Below are 17803 nucleotides of genomic sequence, written 5' to 3'. Positions count from 1 at the left end.
ACTGGATTTTTGTTTTGGGTCATTCTCTCTAGATTTACATCTTAACTGTGGTTAAGATAAACCAATTCATGCTTAATTTAGAATATGGGGTAATTATTAATTCAGAAATGATTTCAGATTTGATACTAACCCTAACCTAAAATAGTTCTAAATACAATTAATAGAGTTGCCAATTGTAGCGCCAGATATCTTTGATGGAGAATATATTATACCCCATCCATAACGGGACAGTCAGGATTAAGGTTGTACCAAAGCTAGGAAATATCTGCAGAGAGCATGCTGCTTTGGTTCATTTCATAACAGTTTTTGAAAAAGATGCATCTATCTTAAAATATGTAAGAGAAAAGCGGGTTAGAATGAGGATCTAAAAGGAATTTTCCTCTTAGACTCTGTCCAATCCCAAATCATGTTTTTAAAAAAGTACTGAACTTTTCAGCCCTTAATTTTGCAAAGCTCAAGTAGCTAAAAATGGGATGCTTCAGAACTGTTAAGGACTCCTTTTAGAGTTTATTTCATGTACAGCAAAGAGAGACACTCATTCTTTGGAATGACTGATTCAGTACATTATAACTTTTGGTGGAGTCCTCCAAATATGATAATAAAGCAAAGTGCACCTTAAACCTTCCCTTTTTGATTATTGTCGTACATCTAAGCACGTATCATCCCTTTAAGAAATGAAATAGTAAGCCATAAAACTGTAAATATGTTTTTCCAGCATCCAGATGTTCTCTTTAATTTTCATCTATAAAAGCATCACAAGTGTTACAGAATCAAGTAATGTCTTTGATCTCCACATGTTGAATTCCTCTGAAGCTAAGATGGCTACCATCCTTCAGTTATCACAGTACTGTACCTTTAGTATAGACAGCATCAGCACAGTGATAACTGAGCCAGGGCAGCCTGTCAATCATTGCCTGACTTCATGTAGAATCATCAGATAATCCCAAGGTGCAGGTGCTATCAGTTGATCCACAGCTGAGGGTTCCAAAAAAAAAAAAAAAAGACCACAATGAACTCCAAACTTCCTGAAAACTTTATGTTGTTTGTTTCAGACATACCTGACAATTAAGCACATATAAGCAGAAGCCTTGCCTGAATAGTAATCCATTTGTTCACTGTGCTGAAGATTCTCTAGTTAATTATGCATAACTAAATAGAAAATTATTAAACAAAATACTGTTTATATATTTATTGATAAAATGGTAACTGAACTATCCAGATTAGTGCTGGCAACATAGATTTCTGATGAGAGAAAAGGAAAATATCTCTGGAACTTATGTTTTTCTGCCACACATATCAATAAAATAGGCCCTAGATATTTTTTCAACAACTTTGCTAAAATTAATGTCACTTAAGGACGCGCTAACTATTCTGCTGATGGTCTAAGCCAGACCTGTGTTTTACAAAACAGATGTATAGGGTTTCCCATAAAAGAAATCATCAGGGCACATTACAAATAAAAATAGCTTATTGCTAAACTTGGGGCTCCTATAATTTTTAGCATAGAAGCCTACCAAAAGCTAAAACAGGTTAATCAAGTTGAAAAAAAAGACACTTTATCTGTCAAATGGTTCCCCTAAGTCTCACACAGTCCATTTACTTACATCGGTATGTACTCTATCTATGTATCTATGTGGTATCTTGATGGTTTTAAATGCAGTTCCACGCAGCAAAAGACTGGATCCACCTGCTCTTATTATCCATAAGTATTCCTAATTATCTGCTATAAAGGTAATAACTTCTGTGGCCAGTTATGCTGTCAGGACTGGACTTTTGGACAGAGTCCAGGGAACAGAAACTCACTTCTTCTTTCCAGTTCTGACTGAAAGCTGCCATGTAATGCACATCTGAAAAGAAACAATTTTTTAAAGAAAATCACAAGAGGGCACTAATGAGATGAAAACATATCTGACAAATTGCTTTAAAAAAAAAGTTAGGACAAAAAAAACGGAGACAACCCATTGAATTGATTAATTAGCACCTGGCAGGATTAACTATAAGTTGTCCTCCCTTTTACAACCATTCATTCAGCGGCCATTCAAAAGTATGTTTTTACAGCACCGGACATTTACATCATGCTCCCAGAAATGAGAGTGTCTTCTTTGTTTTGCCCGGGGGGGGGGGGGGAAGCTGGCTGCCAACACTCCGTGCTGCAAATACTCCATGCCAAAATCCTGCTTGCATTTCAGGATGGATGCTCAATGACCACTTTGCTCAACAACCAAAGATTCTGGTTTCAGTTGTGCTTGTAAGTTGAGGACTACCTGTAATTTATTTGTGTAAACTCATGTTCATCTGCCCCAAAAACCCATATTAATGCAAACAGAGACAGACATGTAAAGGCTCCAAACAAAATCAACATGTGAAAATAAACTAGAGGCAGGGATTTCCCTTATTTATCTTCCCATACAGTCTGTGGGCAAAACACCCAAGTGAAGGTCAATACGGATAGCCAAGAAAACAAACAAATGGATTATTAACAAATCATTAGAAATTGTATTTGCGGTGTGCATTACAAAGACTGATGCCCTCACTAAAGTATATGTAAATATACCTAAAACTTAGATTTTTCTGACATTTGACAACCAGTAGCTGTAGAGAGACAGATGGAATCAATTGTATAATCATGTTTACTTGAATGAATATTAAATCTTTGTAAGATCTTTGATGTGACTTCTGTACAGAAGTGGAATTATTATTGTGCCAATACGTGCCTAACCCTTAAACCATTTTTACAACTTTTATTGATTTTAAGTCAGTTTTTCACCTAAAAGGAGACCATATCTATCGGGATTATCAATCATCCAATCATTGCTGTCCTGAAGTTGTTTTCTTTTCAAAAGGCAATTGGATTTCCTTGTTGTTGTTTTTTAAAAGTTTCACTTCTTATCCAAGAACTTCTTCAGTTCACTGAAGAAGCTTCTTGGATGAGAAGAGAAACATTTTCAAAGAAAAAAACCCCCAAGAAGTCCAGTTGCCTTTACTATTCATAAAAGACTGTTTCTACCTATTCAGCACCAAAGGTGCTTTTACAGGAGGCAACTGGACTTTGGTTTTTCTTTTGAAGACATTTTGTTTCTCATTCAAGAAACTTCTTCAGCTTTGATAGGATGGTGGAGAATGGAAAGATGTGTATTCCTTGTAGACAGCTGGTCATCTGCATGCTTTCATTGAGGTTTATCTGTGTCCTCAGGATCAGTGCAAATCAGTGTGGAGCCTTCTTGGCTACAGGATGTTTTCTGCCCTGTGTCCCTTCACTGTTGAGGACAGGCAGAAGCTATTGGGGATAAGTCTGTGTTGTCTGTATCTCAAACTGAAGTGCAAATGGCTCATGTAGTCTGCGATTTTTCTGGAAATCCATTCATACTCCCATACCATTCGAAGGATGTTCATCCCAAAGTTCAAAGCTAAAAATCTATGAAGATTCTCAGTCATCCAGCTCATGGTTGTCCCAAAGGTGCTTTTTCAAGAGGCAACTGGATTTTCTTGTTTTTTTCTTTTGAAGACGTTTCACTTCTCATCCAAGAAGTTTCTTCAGCTCTGACAGGATGGTGGGGAATGGAAGGATTCATATTCCTTGCAGACAGCTGGCCATTCTCCACCATCCAAATGAAAAAGTGTTATTGCTTAGGAATGTGCATATAAATTCTGAATTCTTCAGACGATGCTGACATGTTGGGGAAATAATTCTAACAAGATGAGGTTATGGTTTTCCTCTGCTCGGAAATAGCATTCCACAGTTTAAAATAGACTGTAACATTTAGACTGGATGCAGATTTTTGCTCTTCAATGAAACACATCATTTTAACCTACTTTTTTTAGATGCATTAATTTCATATCCGGTTGGTGGTGGATCTTCAGATAGAATTGAGGGAAGTTCCTGGAAAATTCTATTCAAAACAAACAATGCTAGAATAAATAGTAATCTATTTGGTGTAAAGAAACTTGCTACATTCCTTTATATACCTTAGCCTTAATAATATTCTAATAATATGTTGATACATTATGGATCAACATCATATAAAGCACACTCAGATTTGAATGTGTTTACTTCATCCTCCTTTAGCATGGCTGCATAGAAAATGAAAGTGTTATTTTGCATTTTAAGTTCAAATATTAATGTACAGTACATAGTTTATTTAAAGTGTGGGTGTATCATTAAATAGTTTCTGATTTTAAAAATGTAATTGAAAACTGGTGATGTCTTCAATTTAGTCAGGGTGAAGGATTGGGGAACTCATTCATATAACATTAAATCATCATTCAGTGCAGGCTTTCTGAACATAGTAACCTCTCAGTTGTTTTAGGAGAGCAACTGCCAGAATTCCCAGACACAACAGCCTGGGGTGTGCCTTAGATCTATTTTTATTTGTGAGTTTATACCCAGCTTTGCATTCAGAAACTCATGGGTACATACGCTGTGCTCCTTTTCCCCATTTTACCACCATAACAACACTGTGAAGTAGATTTAAACTAAGCTAATCCGAAAACACCCAGGGACTTAAAAGTCAAGACTGACTCAATGGTATATGTGGTAGTTATGTCTGGTATTTACCTCAGGAAAACAGGGCGCTAAGCTTCCTCTTCCTTCTTACCACACATTCCTCTATAGAACTAAGTTTCTCAATCCTGGCAACTTTAAGACTTCAGTTCCCAGAATTTCCTCCTATCTTTGCTAGATAGTTACCCAATGGGTGTTACTATGATAAGACAGTTAAATATGCAAATGTGGAGGCATGTGCCAAAGACAAATCTAAGTCCTTCAGTTATTTGATTAGCATTAATTGATATGGTTGCTACAGTGATTCTAAGACATTAAAAAGTAACCACAACAACTATTGTTAAAATGTCCTGAAGGTAGCCTTTCCTCCCAAAACAGTTTAATTTGGTATATTTGGGAATCAATTTTTTAAAGTTTGGTGAAAACCTTACTCTGTCTTTTGCCTAAACCAGGGCTGAGGAATTGTGGGAGTTGAAGTCCACAAGTCTTAAAGTTGCCAAGTTTGGACACCCCTGGCCTAAACTCTTTGTCCTGCCTCACTGAAATGTAAAGTGGTTACTCTGACTAAATTTATATGCAAAAAAACTATGATAGGCAATCTTTATACTACTAAAATTCTATAGTCTCTTCCTCAACTGCTGCAAAAGGTGTCAACAGTACGACTGAATAAATATTCCATTTCGGCCTTTAAATGCATAATTTATCTTTCTTTTAAATTTCCACAGAAGTACAGATCCTTCCTTCTGCACAGCACAATGAAGTTTTTCAATCTTTATACTTAACCACTTTTAAATGGACCGTAATGCATTAGAGCATGTTTAGCAAGAATTCCCTGTAACCTTGACCAAAATGTGAAACATTATCCACTGGGAACTTGAGTACAAGCTCTACTAAAATAATTGATTCATTTCAGGGAAGTTTGAGCAGAAGGTGTTCTCAATTTAACCATCTTTGCCTGTGTGCTATGCAGTACTATTAAGGCCTGAAAGCACTGTAGATGCTATGAGAAAAAAAAAGAAAAAAAGAAAATCTACAGATCTGTAACTGATAAATTAATTAGGGGTGAAAAATACAGATGTACTCCTAGCAACACTGTTTTAAGAGCAGGCATTAAATAAGCATAATTGCAACCAATGAATTTTTCTATAAACTTACATTAGCTAGATCTCTCCCATATATTTTCTTTTTCTTAATTAAACCCTTCTGGCCAATTTAATTTCTGAAAAATTTCCATCTTAAAATATGTCAGTAATTAAGATTTCTTTATTTTACATTTTTTAATGTATGTATGTATGTATGTATGTATGTATGTATGTATGTATGTATGTATGTATGTATAATTCTACCTTTATTATTTTTACAAATAACTCAAGCTGGTGAAAAACAACCCGGTGCAGTGGAGACAAGACTTGAACGGGAGACATAGGGCCGGAATAGCTCAGGCTGTAAGGAGCCTGTTATTAGAACACAGTAGCCTGCAATTACTGCAGGTTCAAGCCCGGCCCAAGGTTGACTCAGCCTTCCATCCTTTATAAGGTAGGTAAAATGAGGACCCAGATTGCTGGGGGGGGCAAGAAGTTGACTTTGTAAATATATACAAATAGAATGAGACTATTGCCTTATACACTGTAAGCCGCCCTGAGTCTTCGGAGAAGGGCAGGATATAAATGTAAAAAAAAAAAAATCTTTCCCTTTCTAGCCTTGTGCCTTAACCATTAGACCAAACTGGCTCTCATAGTTACATGTTGCTATATTTTTACTTAGTTGTCTTTTGTTTGCTCTGCTTTCCCATATCTGCTTTCCCCACCTCTCTTCTCTTTCTAGGCAATAGTTGCTGGAGGTAAAAAGCGTTTTTTGAAAGACTGTTAACAAAGCTCTGGGTTACATCTTACTCACTCAAGATCCATAATGTACAAACCAACTCTAACATGTTAAGTACACATTAGACTGCAGAATTAAAAAGATAAAAAGCAAAGCATACAAAAATTGATAAATTACATACAGACATCATATTCTAAATCTCAGCTGCACCATCTATCTGCAAAATTTTGTTGTACATACTTCTTGCTAGCCTCTGCTTTTAAAAATACCACTCTCTTCAACTACATTATTTTTAACATTTGCTTAAGAATTCTATGACAGACAGGAGAAGTCTCATCCATCCCAAATGATACTTGTCTTGTCAAGACCACTAAACAAATATATAATTCAACACATTAATCTCACAAGCACCCTATTACTGTCAGTCATAGTTGACATTCAATCCTAGTATTTTCTTTTCCATCAAAGCCTCATAGCCGAAACAAACAAGCCCACAGAGAAATACTTACAGATTTGAGGCTGGCAACATTAGGAGCTGCATTCCTCAGAAAAAGGCATAAGGCATCTTCACATCTTCACTGCCTATACGGGGTAACAGAGAAAGAGGGAAAATAAGACTAATAAATATAGAGAAGTCAAATTCTATTCACAGATAAATTTAGAACTTCTTTCTCTGTATTTACAGAAAAGTTCCATCAAAACCACAGATGCTGCAATAAAAGAATCAAGGTCATAGACCTGGACTTTTGTTACTTAATGGCCAGAGAGAACAAACACTCCTACATTTTGTTAAAATATAACCTATTCAATCATTGTGAAACAAAAAATTGGATCTAACAATCCCAGCACTGCAGCCATTCTGCTTCAAGATATGAATAAGGGAGGCCCTGGACAATCCTTCACTTTGCTAGATTTATTTTTTTTAAATCCCATGTTATAAAGCAAAACATAACCAAAGGAGATAACAGATCTGATTTGCATAAGATAGTGAGATGTAAATTGTCAGGCATAGAAGTTACAAATTGCAACAGAAGAACAGTAAGAGAAAATGGAAATATCCACTGGATTTTTTAGTTAATATTTCTGGGGACTATTTACCTCCATTACTTTTAACATCAGAACGACAAAGATTAATTAATTCAGACTTGTTTAGAGTTAATTTCTAGAAGGTGCAGCAGCTCAGGCCTACAAACCAAATTCCCTTGGGGGAACCTAGTGATAGCAAATCAATAGGTGATGGAAATATACTACAGGGATGCCGCATTGTTTTGTGAGATGCCAAAGTTTAGGGTTAAGCCTGCAATTGTAAACACAAACCTAGGTCTCTTATTGTATTGAAATCTGAGTAAATATACCTAGGATCAGTCAGCATATCAGGTTTTTTTCTGTAACATGCCAAGACTTTATGTCCTTTCTCTACTTATAGTTAACGGAAAATGGTCGGTAAATGACAAATGATTGCTGCATCTTTGTTATATCATTTTGTTCCTACCCATGAGTGAGGCAAATTAGCTGTACAGGTGATTAAGTAGTATATTTCCACTCATTCTAACATCAGCTAGGACTGTCTTAAGATATATAAAACTTGCATAGTTCCTTACAGGAAGTTAGGTGATTGGCAGTGATTTTAATAATAATAATAATAATAATAATAATAATAACAACAGAGTTGGAAGGGACCTTGGAGGCCTTCTAGTCCAACCCCCTACCCAGGCAGGAAACCCTACATCATCTCAGACAGATGGTTATCCAACAATTTCTTAAAACTTTCCAGTGTTGGAGCATTCACAACTTCTGCAGGCAAGTCGTTCCACTTATTAATTGTTCTAACTGTCAGGAAATTTCTCCTTAGTTCTAAGTTGCTTCTTTCCTTGATCAGTTTCCACCCATTGCTTCTTGTTCTACCCTCAGGTGCTTTGGAGAACAGCCCAACTCCCACTTCTCTGTGGCAGCCCCTGAGATATTGGAACACTACTATCATGTCTCCCCTAGTCCTTCTTTTCATTAAACTAGACATACCCCGTTCCTGCAATCGTTCTTCATATGTTTTAGCCTCCAGTCCCCTAATCATCTTTGTTGCTCTTCTCTGCACTCTTTCTAGAGTCTCAGCATCTTTTTTATATCGTGGCGACCAAAAATTTTAATTTTAATTAAATAAAATTAAAATTTTAATCAGAGGCAATAAAAGCTAGAGATCTGTATGGGGATAGTAGTTTTTAATACTTACTGTATACAGCCCTTTGCGGATTCCAGAATGGGTGGGTTAGCACTTCATCTCAACTGTGGGGAAAGTGAGACAGTAAGTTTTCTGTGAGACAGAAAAAAAAAGATACTGAGACATAATGATACTTATTACACCCCAATCATGCATTCATTAGGTAGCCAGGATAGGCTAATGGTAAAAATGTATTGCAAAAGCAAAATATATGGAAAACATGAAAAGTATGGCTACTGGAATTCTTTCCAAGGCCTTAAGTTACAGCTACACTCTAGGAAAGGATGGGGCTTAGAATGAGGAGCCAACAGCATTCAGAGCCCACTGCTCAATTACTGTATTTCTTCCATTGGGATACATTGGGGATTTGCAGTTCTTGTCCAGATCCAGCCCCTATTCTAACTCACAGTTCTTCTGTTGGAATTTCCTGCCAATCCAGTTTCGTTTTCCAAGAATTATCCTGTTGATAAACAAAGTCCCAAGTCTCTTTATGTAATCTCTTTCCTGGATCGGAAAGAATAACAAGGTAGGGAACCCATGTAGAACACGACTTCTTGAATTCTTTCCAAGCCCTGAGCATTCACTCTGGGTCATGTGACCAGGAAGGAGGCGGGAAAGGATCTTAAGATGGGACAACCAGTAAAAGTCTAAATTCATGCCCTCTCCCAAAGAAACACATTGGGAAATTTTCATTTTTTTCTCTTCGCAGACTCCAAGCACATCTGGCCATTTTCAAACTCAGTCTTTTCTTTGTCAGCTTTTTTTCCCACCTTCACCAATTTTGCTCCCTTTCCTTTAGAAAGTTTCTGCTGATGGACAAACCAATGGGGCGGACAGATAGTCCTGAGAAGTTTATTTACATACTTTCCTTCCAATACACCATTGGATCTCACAGAATAAAAATGCCAGTAAAATGAAGTAACTCATACCGGTGACATCCAGAAAGACCTTTTATACATTCAGGAATTGTGCAGATAAATAACGTTTGGCAGAGGCAGCATTTCAAAGTCTCATTAATCCTGGCTTATTAAGAATCTCTTCAAGAAGCAAGGATGCTTCAGGGTTTAAGGTCCTCCCACAGATACTTTAACAAGCAGGACAGAATTTTGCTCTGTATTTGGCAGATGCAAACACCAAGCAAGGGGGTAATGTTGGAGCCAGAGAACTCTTCCCACCAATGTTATTAAAAAGGAAGAAAAGAAGACAAGCATGACAGCTAGGAGGGCAGGACATTCTCTGCCATGGAGAAGAGGGCCAAGCAGCATAACCCTCCACCTCTACCCCCCTTTCCCCCAAAATGATGGTGCCTTTTTGGCACACTAGGGAAAGCCATGCTGACTGGGAACAGGGTGGGGGTGGGTAACGGCAGGTCCATAAATCCGGAAAGCTCCAAGGGAGAAAAAGGTTTTGATCACACCCGGCAGGTGCAGCTGCTTTATTGGTGGGAAGCTAAGCCATTCCACACCTCAGCAGCTCCAAACCAAAAGGAGCGGGCTTGGAGAAAAGCAAAAAGGCCGAGATCATTTTGGAGGACACGCCAAGCCCAGCCCGGATAGAGCAACCGGACTCGCCCGCCAGGCAGTCGGACCACAGCAAGCGCGCGGAGGCCAGCCACCAGCCGCGAGGGAGGCGCTCGCCACCAGCGCGCATACCGACACCGCCGGTCGGAGCCTCCGGCCCTCAGTTTTAACCGGTGGCTCCTCCTTTTTTGGGATAACTCACCCCTGCCAGCCTGGGAAGCCTCCTCCGCCTTCCTCTTCCTCCTCTCTGCGCTCCTCCCCCTGGATGGTTTCATGTAAACAACACCCGGGCTATATTTACAATCACTTGACTGGAAAGGAACCGGGCCAGGAGTCTAAAGGAAAATAATAGTGCGCCACATTTTAAGAGGCACCACGACGCCCTCTGGAGCGGACGCCTTCCTTTTCCCCCTCCCTCGCTCGCTCCAGCCCGCCGGTCAAGCGGTCGCCGAGCAAACCTCCCTCCAAGGAAGCATCCATCCGAGGAAGAGGGGTTATATGTGCCAGGGATGGGACGGGTCCCCTTCCAGTCCCGGGCCCGAACCTCTCTCCGGTCTTTTATATCCAGCCCCTCCCTCCCTTCGCCAGCCCATGAAAAGGCGAACATTGGCTCCCTTTGGCCAAAGCGCGGCTGGCGGTCGCCGGGATGCCTAGTAGTTAGAGCGCAGACTCCAACTGCGAAGGGAAACGCTCAGCTTGGGGGAAAAAACCCCCCAACCCGCTCGCTCGCCCAGCTGCGGGTCGCGTTTATTAAAGGAGGAGGGGGAGGGGGAGAGGAGGAGGAGGAGGGACAGGCATCGACACCTCGCCCCGGAGCTTGCCGCCGCCCGTCCTCCCTGAGGCGAATAAAAGCTTTGGCCCCTCGCGTCAAAATTCCACCAACCTCTCGCAGGACTTTTCCCAACCCCGAGGCTCCGTGAAGCCGAATTTGCGAGCGGGCGGATGGGTGGGGAAAAAGAGTTGGGATGCCAACCTCGGTGCCCTGCAATAAACGCGCTCGCTCACCTCCCTCCCCTTCCCTAATCGTCTCTTTGCCCCCCCCCCACTCCCCTCCCCCCCACGCGCGTCCGCCCGTCCGTCGGCTCCCCGCGCGCTCTGGCAAGTCTCTGCCTCTCGCCCACCCACCTTTTCCAGACGCGCTGCTTTTCCCCCCCTCGCTCTCTCGTCTTTGTTCTTTAGCTTTCTTTGCGCGAAGATTATCTAATGACGCAGCACAGAGTCGCCACAACGTGACTGTCGCCATTTTTCTGTTTTTATTGTATCTCTCTCGCACGCTGCCATGTGATAGAAATTAAAAAAAAAGAAAGAAACGAAACGAAACGCCAACCACCACGCAGAAAGAGACGCGCTCACATACAAACTTCCGGGTTCCGTGACTGTGGGAGGGGTGTGTGTGTGTGTGTGTGTGTGGAATAAAAAGAGGAAAGCCGGAGAGCGAAGTAACTTCTGGGCGAGGCAGACGGCGCGTCTTTAAGTCTCGCTTTCCTTTGCACCGAGCTGGAGAGTTTCGGGTGACGCTGAGTCAACGCGCGTGGGGAGTATCGTCTGCATCCTCTGACCCACTGTCTGTCTCGGATGCTTGACAGTTTTCTGATGGCCTCGAAGCAGGACAGAACCATTCGACCTGATCTGACGTTCCCTCCCTTCCCCCTCTTCCAATTGCGATCCGGAGCGAATTCTGCAAACTTGTAACGGATTCGGACGATCGAAGGAGAGGGCTTGCTGCTCGGTTGGGAAATCGCCCGCACGGCGTTGGGAGCCAGGATCGTATTCAGGGAGTGATATTGAAAAGGCAGTTTCCCTGAATTGAAGATCCTGAGAGTGAAAGTGGTGTTTTTGGGTTTTTTTAGCATCTTGGGGGTACCGGTTGGGGGGTACCGGTACTGAACTGGTTGGAGTATACGTTGCGTTTGTCAATGGGATACTCCAAAGAGTGAATGGTTGCTACTGAAAAGCATAGCAACAGGGCAGAAGATAGAAAGCTCTTCGCGAGTGGTTGTTCCCACAAACATCACAGACGTGCTAAATCTCCCCAGAGCCACATTGGTCAGCCCGGCATCTGTTTAACACGTATGAAAAACTTCCATACGCACGAAAAATTCATTCCGACGTGCTCACTGATGTTTCTACTTTGGAGATTCTATAATTCAGCTGTAAGCTTCTCAGCTCATATTTTAGTGTGAATGGGAAATACTGCGCACGTTTATGGTGCTATAAAACCAGACAATTCCAATATTTTTTGTTATATATCCAGCTCAGAAATGGGCAGTGTTTTAACCTTAGGTGTCAGGTGTTAAACTATTTTAAAAAAAAAAATTATTACTCATGAATGCAGCATATATTTTTAAAAATTGAATAACAGACTTTTAACAAATGGGACTTTTTTATCAGAAATATGGAAGTGTATCAAATGTACATGTCTTATAAAAAATCCTTATAATAAACAATTTTGATTACCAATATTTTTTGTTTCGTTCCCTTTTTTCAGATCATATAACCTCCCCTTCCTATACCTATTTATTTAAGAAAAGCTGTATGGTTGCCAAACTCACTCTGCATGACTCCAGGATAAAACCTTAATACAAAAAATAACATCCTCACAAACCTTTAGCAACAATAATTGGATGAGCCACTTGATGGATTAAAATATTAAAATATTTTAATAAAATTATTCAATCCTGCTTGTTAATTGATTATCAATTCTTTAATTCCTATTAACCAATCTACTTGCCTTTGTGTTGTTTTTAAGGTGCGTGAAAAAGTCCTTAAAGAAATAATTCAAAAGTTATAGAACAAGGGAAAAGGGGAAATTTTCAGGGATGGCAGCCAGCTGTGCTGCCCCATTCGCGCATACACACATTGTCCCTGAATTGCTTCCATTTATCAATGAATAGCAGCTTGAACCTGCAAAAACAAGAATTACCAAAGCTGTGAGCAAATATTCTTGGGACCAACTCTTAGAATACATTGCGGCAAATTCAATATTAGATACATTTTTATTTAAATGATTATTAGCTTATTACTGGAGAAGGAAATGGCAATCCACTCCAGTATCGTTGCCATGAAAACCCCATAGGGTCGCGATGGGTCGGACATGACCTTGCAACTAACAATAAAAATTAGCTTATTACACTTGGCTACCACCAGCATATGAAGTATTTTACATATAATTAGGAATTTGTCACTCCTTTTAATAGTCCACTGTCTATTAAAGTCAGAAAGCCTTCTATTACAGCAGAGTGATAGATCGTTACTAATTAGCACAATATAAAAATACTGTAGAACAGCAGTCACCAACTGGTGGTCCGTGGACCATTGGTGGTCCGCAAGAAAATTTTGGTGATCCACAGAAAGATTATTTGCATTTTTATATTGCACTAAATGCTATTTATCTTTTTTTTTAAAATTCATATTAGTGGCCCGCAGGATTTAAAATTATGAATTTGGTGGTCCCTGAGGTCCAAAAGGTTGGTGACCCCTGCTGTAGAAGATACTGTAAATTGAAGAAATCTGAAAACAAACAAACAAACAAACACCAACTCACTGAAGACTATGAAATGTAAAGGATCAGAAGTAATGAATGGAAACTTACCAAAGAGACATCCAACCAAAAACTAAGAAGGAATTTCCGGACAGGAAGAACAATCGGTGGAAATTATGTGGAAACTTCTGAAGCTATGGGTGCAGCATCACTGGAGGGTTTTAAAAGGAGATTGGATAGCCATTTGTCTGACATGGTGTAGGATTTCCTGCTTGAGCAGCAGGTTGGACTAGAAGACCTCCAAGGTCCCTTCCAATTTTGTTATTCTGTTCTGTTCTGATTAGAACAAACACACATGGGGCTGCCCTGCTTGGCTTAATGGAACTTTGAGCCATTTGTTTATTTTATGAATGGGAGTTTAGACAATAACCTCCTTGACACTTGTCAGCTTGCCAAATGTTTATCTAGAATCAATTTATGAGAGGAGTTTATAAAGCAATAAACTCTTATAAGTGCTACCTTTCCAGTAGGAACTATAACAGGAAAATTAACAGCAAGAACTGTAGAGAGCCACTTTGGTCTGGTGGTGAAGTCACCAGGCTAGAAATGAAGTGAGTATGATTTCTGGAATAAGAGAGCCAGTTTGGTTTTGCGCTGGACTAGGAACTAGGAAACTATGAATCCTGCCCTAGGCATGAAAGCTGGTTGGGTGACTTTAGGCCAGTCCCTTGCTCTCTCTCTCTTAACCCAACTCAACTCACATTCATGGTTATTGTTGTGGGGAAAATAGGAGAAAGGATATGTGTGTTTGCCTCCTTGAATTAGTCATAAAAATAATAAAGGTGGGATTAAAATAAGACGAACTGAAGCTTTACAATTTAGCTTCAGTTACCACCCAAGCTTGTGTGCATCATCAAACCACTATATCCACCATGATTGTCAGGTTATAGCTACAGATCCATGGTCTACCATTATTTACTATCATAATTTATTTTATGAACAATATACGTGAGTCAATCCTACATTCCAAGGCCCAAATTCTCTTTATCAAAAACACTGTAAGTACAGGTGGTCCATTTAATGACCATTTTTCACAGCTATGATCTTTGCAGCTGATCATGTGATCAAAATTCAGTTGCTTGGCAACTGGTTCATATTTATGACCGTTGCCATGTTCCAAGGTCATGTAATCACCTTTTGCCACCTTCTGACCAAGCAAAGTCAATGGGGAAGCTAAATTCACTTAACAACCGGGTTACTAACTTATCAACTGCAGTGATTCACTTAATAACTGTGAGAAGAAAGGTTGTAAAGTGGGCCTTATACACTGTAAGCCGCCCTGAGTCTTCGGAGAAGGGCGGGGTATAAATGTAAACAAACAAAAAAAAAACTCCCTTAACAAATGTCTCAATTAACGGAAATGTTGGACTACCTGTATAACAAAAATATAAGTGCTTTTTAAAAGGCTGCAATCCTTTGCTTTATAAATAAATAAAAAAAATAGAACAAAATCTTACATTTTTACATGACCAATAGCTCTACAAGACTGAACATGAAGTCTTATTTTAGATGGTTGTTTTCAAGGATAAGCATCTTAAACTTATTTCTCTTCCTTTAATACATTAGGTCTGTTCAGTCACTACAGATATAGAACTCTCGGCATATAAGAACTTCATCCTAAATTCAAGAGTATTCAAAGTTAATGATTGAGCAACTAACCTAATTCAAAGATTACTGTGACTTCTGACACAATGAGTATGAATTTGAAGTTACCTTTCTCCTTCAGCTTCCATATGGGACACGGAGATAAGACAACTGGAGTTCAACAAAGGGATTCATTCTTATAACTGCATCTTTTTTCTTCTTCTTCTTTCAATGCACATCTTTACCAAAGGCAAGTAAAGGGGAAAAAAAAGCGGGGAAAGTTAAACCATCTTTTAAACATATAATAGTGGCTTTGATTCAAAAATGGACTAAAAAAAAAAGCCACTACCAATTTCTTTTAGGTCCTTTTGCTCTGATAAATAATCTCAGGTATAGTGGTAAAGCTAATCAATCACCAAATGAAGGCATGGATCTGATAAATTGGAAATGAGACATTATTTCTGGTAGTTACCATTGATAGCTTGATATATACTACCAACGTTTTACTAATAATTGACAAGAAAGGTCTGAAGAGGAGGTTGAAATAGAATCTGGGCATGTCCTTGGAAAGCAGGAAGAAGTTCCTAAATTTGTGAATTGATTATGTACCACATGCCTCCTAAAGACTTCATAGATAGATTTTATCCAGGAAAATCTGTCCCCAATTGGCTCTTCAGGTCTTCCAACAGCACAGCCATTACTGCTGTAACTGAGCCTATCCACCTTGCTACTGGCCATTCACTTCTCCTTCCACCTTCCCCCCACATTATAAATTTTTCAAAAGAGCTAGAATTTCACACAATGTTTGAGAATGCTAAATGGATAAGTACTATTTTTGTAAAAGTTGCAGAAAGAAAAAACTTGAGTCCCTACAGTCTACCATTTGTTTTTTAAAAAATCTGATTTTAATGATTGTTGTTAGTCACGAAGTCGTGTCCGACCCATCATGACCCCATGGATAACGTTCCTCCAGACCTTCCTGTCCTCTACCATCCCCGCCCCTCGGAGTTCATTTAAGCTCACACTGACTGCTTCAGTTATTCCATCCATCCACCTTATTTTCTGTCATCCCCTTCTCCTTTCGCCCTCAATTGTTCCCAGCATTAGGCTCTTCTCTAGTGAGTCCTTCCTTCTCATTAGGTGGCCAAAGATTTTAATGATAGCGTATGGAAATTATTTTATGTACACTGAGAGCATATGCACCAAGACAAATTCCTTGTATATCCTATCACACTTGGCCAATAAAAAAATCTATTCTATTCTGTTCTATTCTATTGCTGGAAGAAATGTCCATCTGGGTTCATTTCCAAGTGGGGAAAAAGACACTGGAAACGTGGAGACTGCTTGGAAAGATGGTTTAATGGTGAACAGATTCACATGGTTTGAGTTCCTGAACAAAAAAGGGACGAGATACTGAGCATGCCTTGATTTTATGTTTTCTCTGAGCTTTGAACTTCTTGGGGCACAGGAAGAGTATCCTGATTGGTTGTCAGACTCCTAGGGGGTGGGAGTCTTAGCTAGCCTTGCTGGCTGATGTAATCTTTCCAGGTGCCATGTGGGGTCCTATTGTGTTGCAGATGATGGTCCATTGACAAAGGTGGGGAGAATGAGTTTCTGCCTCTGGCCCACTGACAAAGGTTGGGGGAGGCAGGAAGCTGCAGGAAGCTGCTTTGTCTTTAAAACATGTTTCTCTATTTCTCATCCACAGAAATATAATATTCTGCCTTTTTTCTAAAATATTTCATTCTTCTAGGAGAGGGATGGGTGCTAACTTCCTACACTATTTTAGGCATGAAAGTCAGGTAGGTGCCTTTGGCCCAGTTATTCTAACTCAGCCCAACCCACCTTCTATGCTGGTGTTGTGAGGAAAATAGGAGGAAGAGATATTATGCATGTTTGCTGCCTTGAGTTACTTATAAACTAATAAAGGTGCAATAAAGAATCAATCTGGATTATATTTTCAGAGACAAAGATGGAGGTTGGCCTCTAAAAGTGTTAAACAGTTTCTTCACATTCTCTAGCAAACACCTACATTTTTGTCCCTTTGCAAACTTTGGAAATCACCTTATAGAAAAAGCAAACAGGTTTAAACACGCTTCTATAGAAACACGTCTAAGAAACACGCTTCCACCAATCATCCTGGACTCCCTATTCATTCTCATTAAACATCACTTCCTTCCATTTCCTTGCCAGTACAGTAATGCATTTCAGATACTTTACCCAAAAAAGGGAAAAATGACGAAGGTGGGGGGAAAGGCTATTTGAGGAAGAACATTTCAGGGTTAAGGTTTTTTAAAAAAAATAAAATAAAATAAAATAATGCTTTTTTAAAAATACGAGGCTCACGTCTGATTCAGTTCTGCCTGGTTAACCCCCCTCCCCTTCCCACATACGCATCTCCTCCAACGTTTGCAACATTATAACACAGCAGCACCTATCCTGACACCGCCCCCCCCCACCCCTTGCATGGCCCAACTACACCTACATTCCAGCCTCTCCATCCAGTCCTATGACAAGGTGGATGGAAAAGGGTGGCTCGCGATTCAGCTTGGTAAGGCTTTCTGGAACCCGTAGTCGAACGAAGCGGCAAGGTTTACTGAAAAGCACCCGACAAAGTGCCG

At 39.8% G+C, this 17803-nt stretch overlaps 2 long non-coding RNA genes across 7 annotated transcripts; both read right to left on the bottom strand.

Moving 5' to 3' along the window:
• Positions 1-704: 704 nt before the first annotated feature.
• On the bottom strand, positions 705-11656 carry LOC131195318 (uncharacterized). Of its 6 annotated transcripts, none has more exons than XR_009154410.1 (6): positions 11183-11656; positions 10260-10392; positions 8550-8630; positions 6832-6904; positions 3814-3890; positions 705-1847 (listed from the first exon to the last, which is right to left on the bottom strand). It is a non-coding gene; the product is annotated as an uncharacterized LOC131195318 (long non-coding RNA). The 6 variants fall into 6 exon arrangements; XR_009154406.1 differs by having other exon boundaries at positions 8550-8602; XR_009154408.1 differs by lacking the exon at positions 11183-11656 and adding an exon at positions 10941-11100 and having other exon boundaries at positions 8550-8602.
• A 971-nt stretch (positions 11657-12627) lies between these two features.
• Positions 12628-17788, bottom strand: LOC131194027 (uncharacterized). Its single transcript, XR_009154093.1, has 4 exons — positions 17668-17788; positions 15312-15421; positions 13650-13749; positions 12628-12961 (listed from the first exon to the last, which is right to left on the bottom strand). It is a non-coding gene; the product is annotated as an uncharacterized LOC131194027 (long non-coding RNA).
• Positions 17789-17803: the final 15 nt, after the last annotated feature.

The sequence above is a fragment of the Ahaetulla prasina genome, chromosome 3, assembly GCF_028640845.1.
Source record: "Ahaetulla prasina isolate Xishuangbanna chromosome 3, ASM2864084v1, whole genome shotgun sequence".
In the NCBI taxonomy this organism is placed as follows: domain Eukaryota; kingdom Metazoa; phylum Chordata; class Lepidosauria; order Squamata; family Colubridae; genus Ahaetulla; species Ahaetulla prasina.
This window is presented reverse-complemented; position numbering and strand designations above follow the sequence as displayed.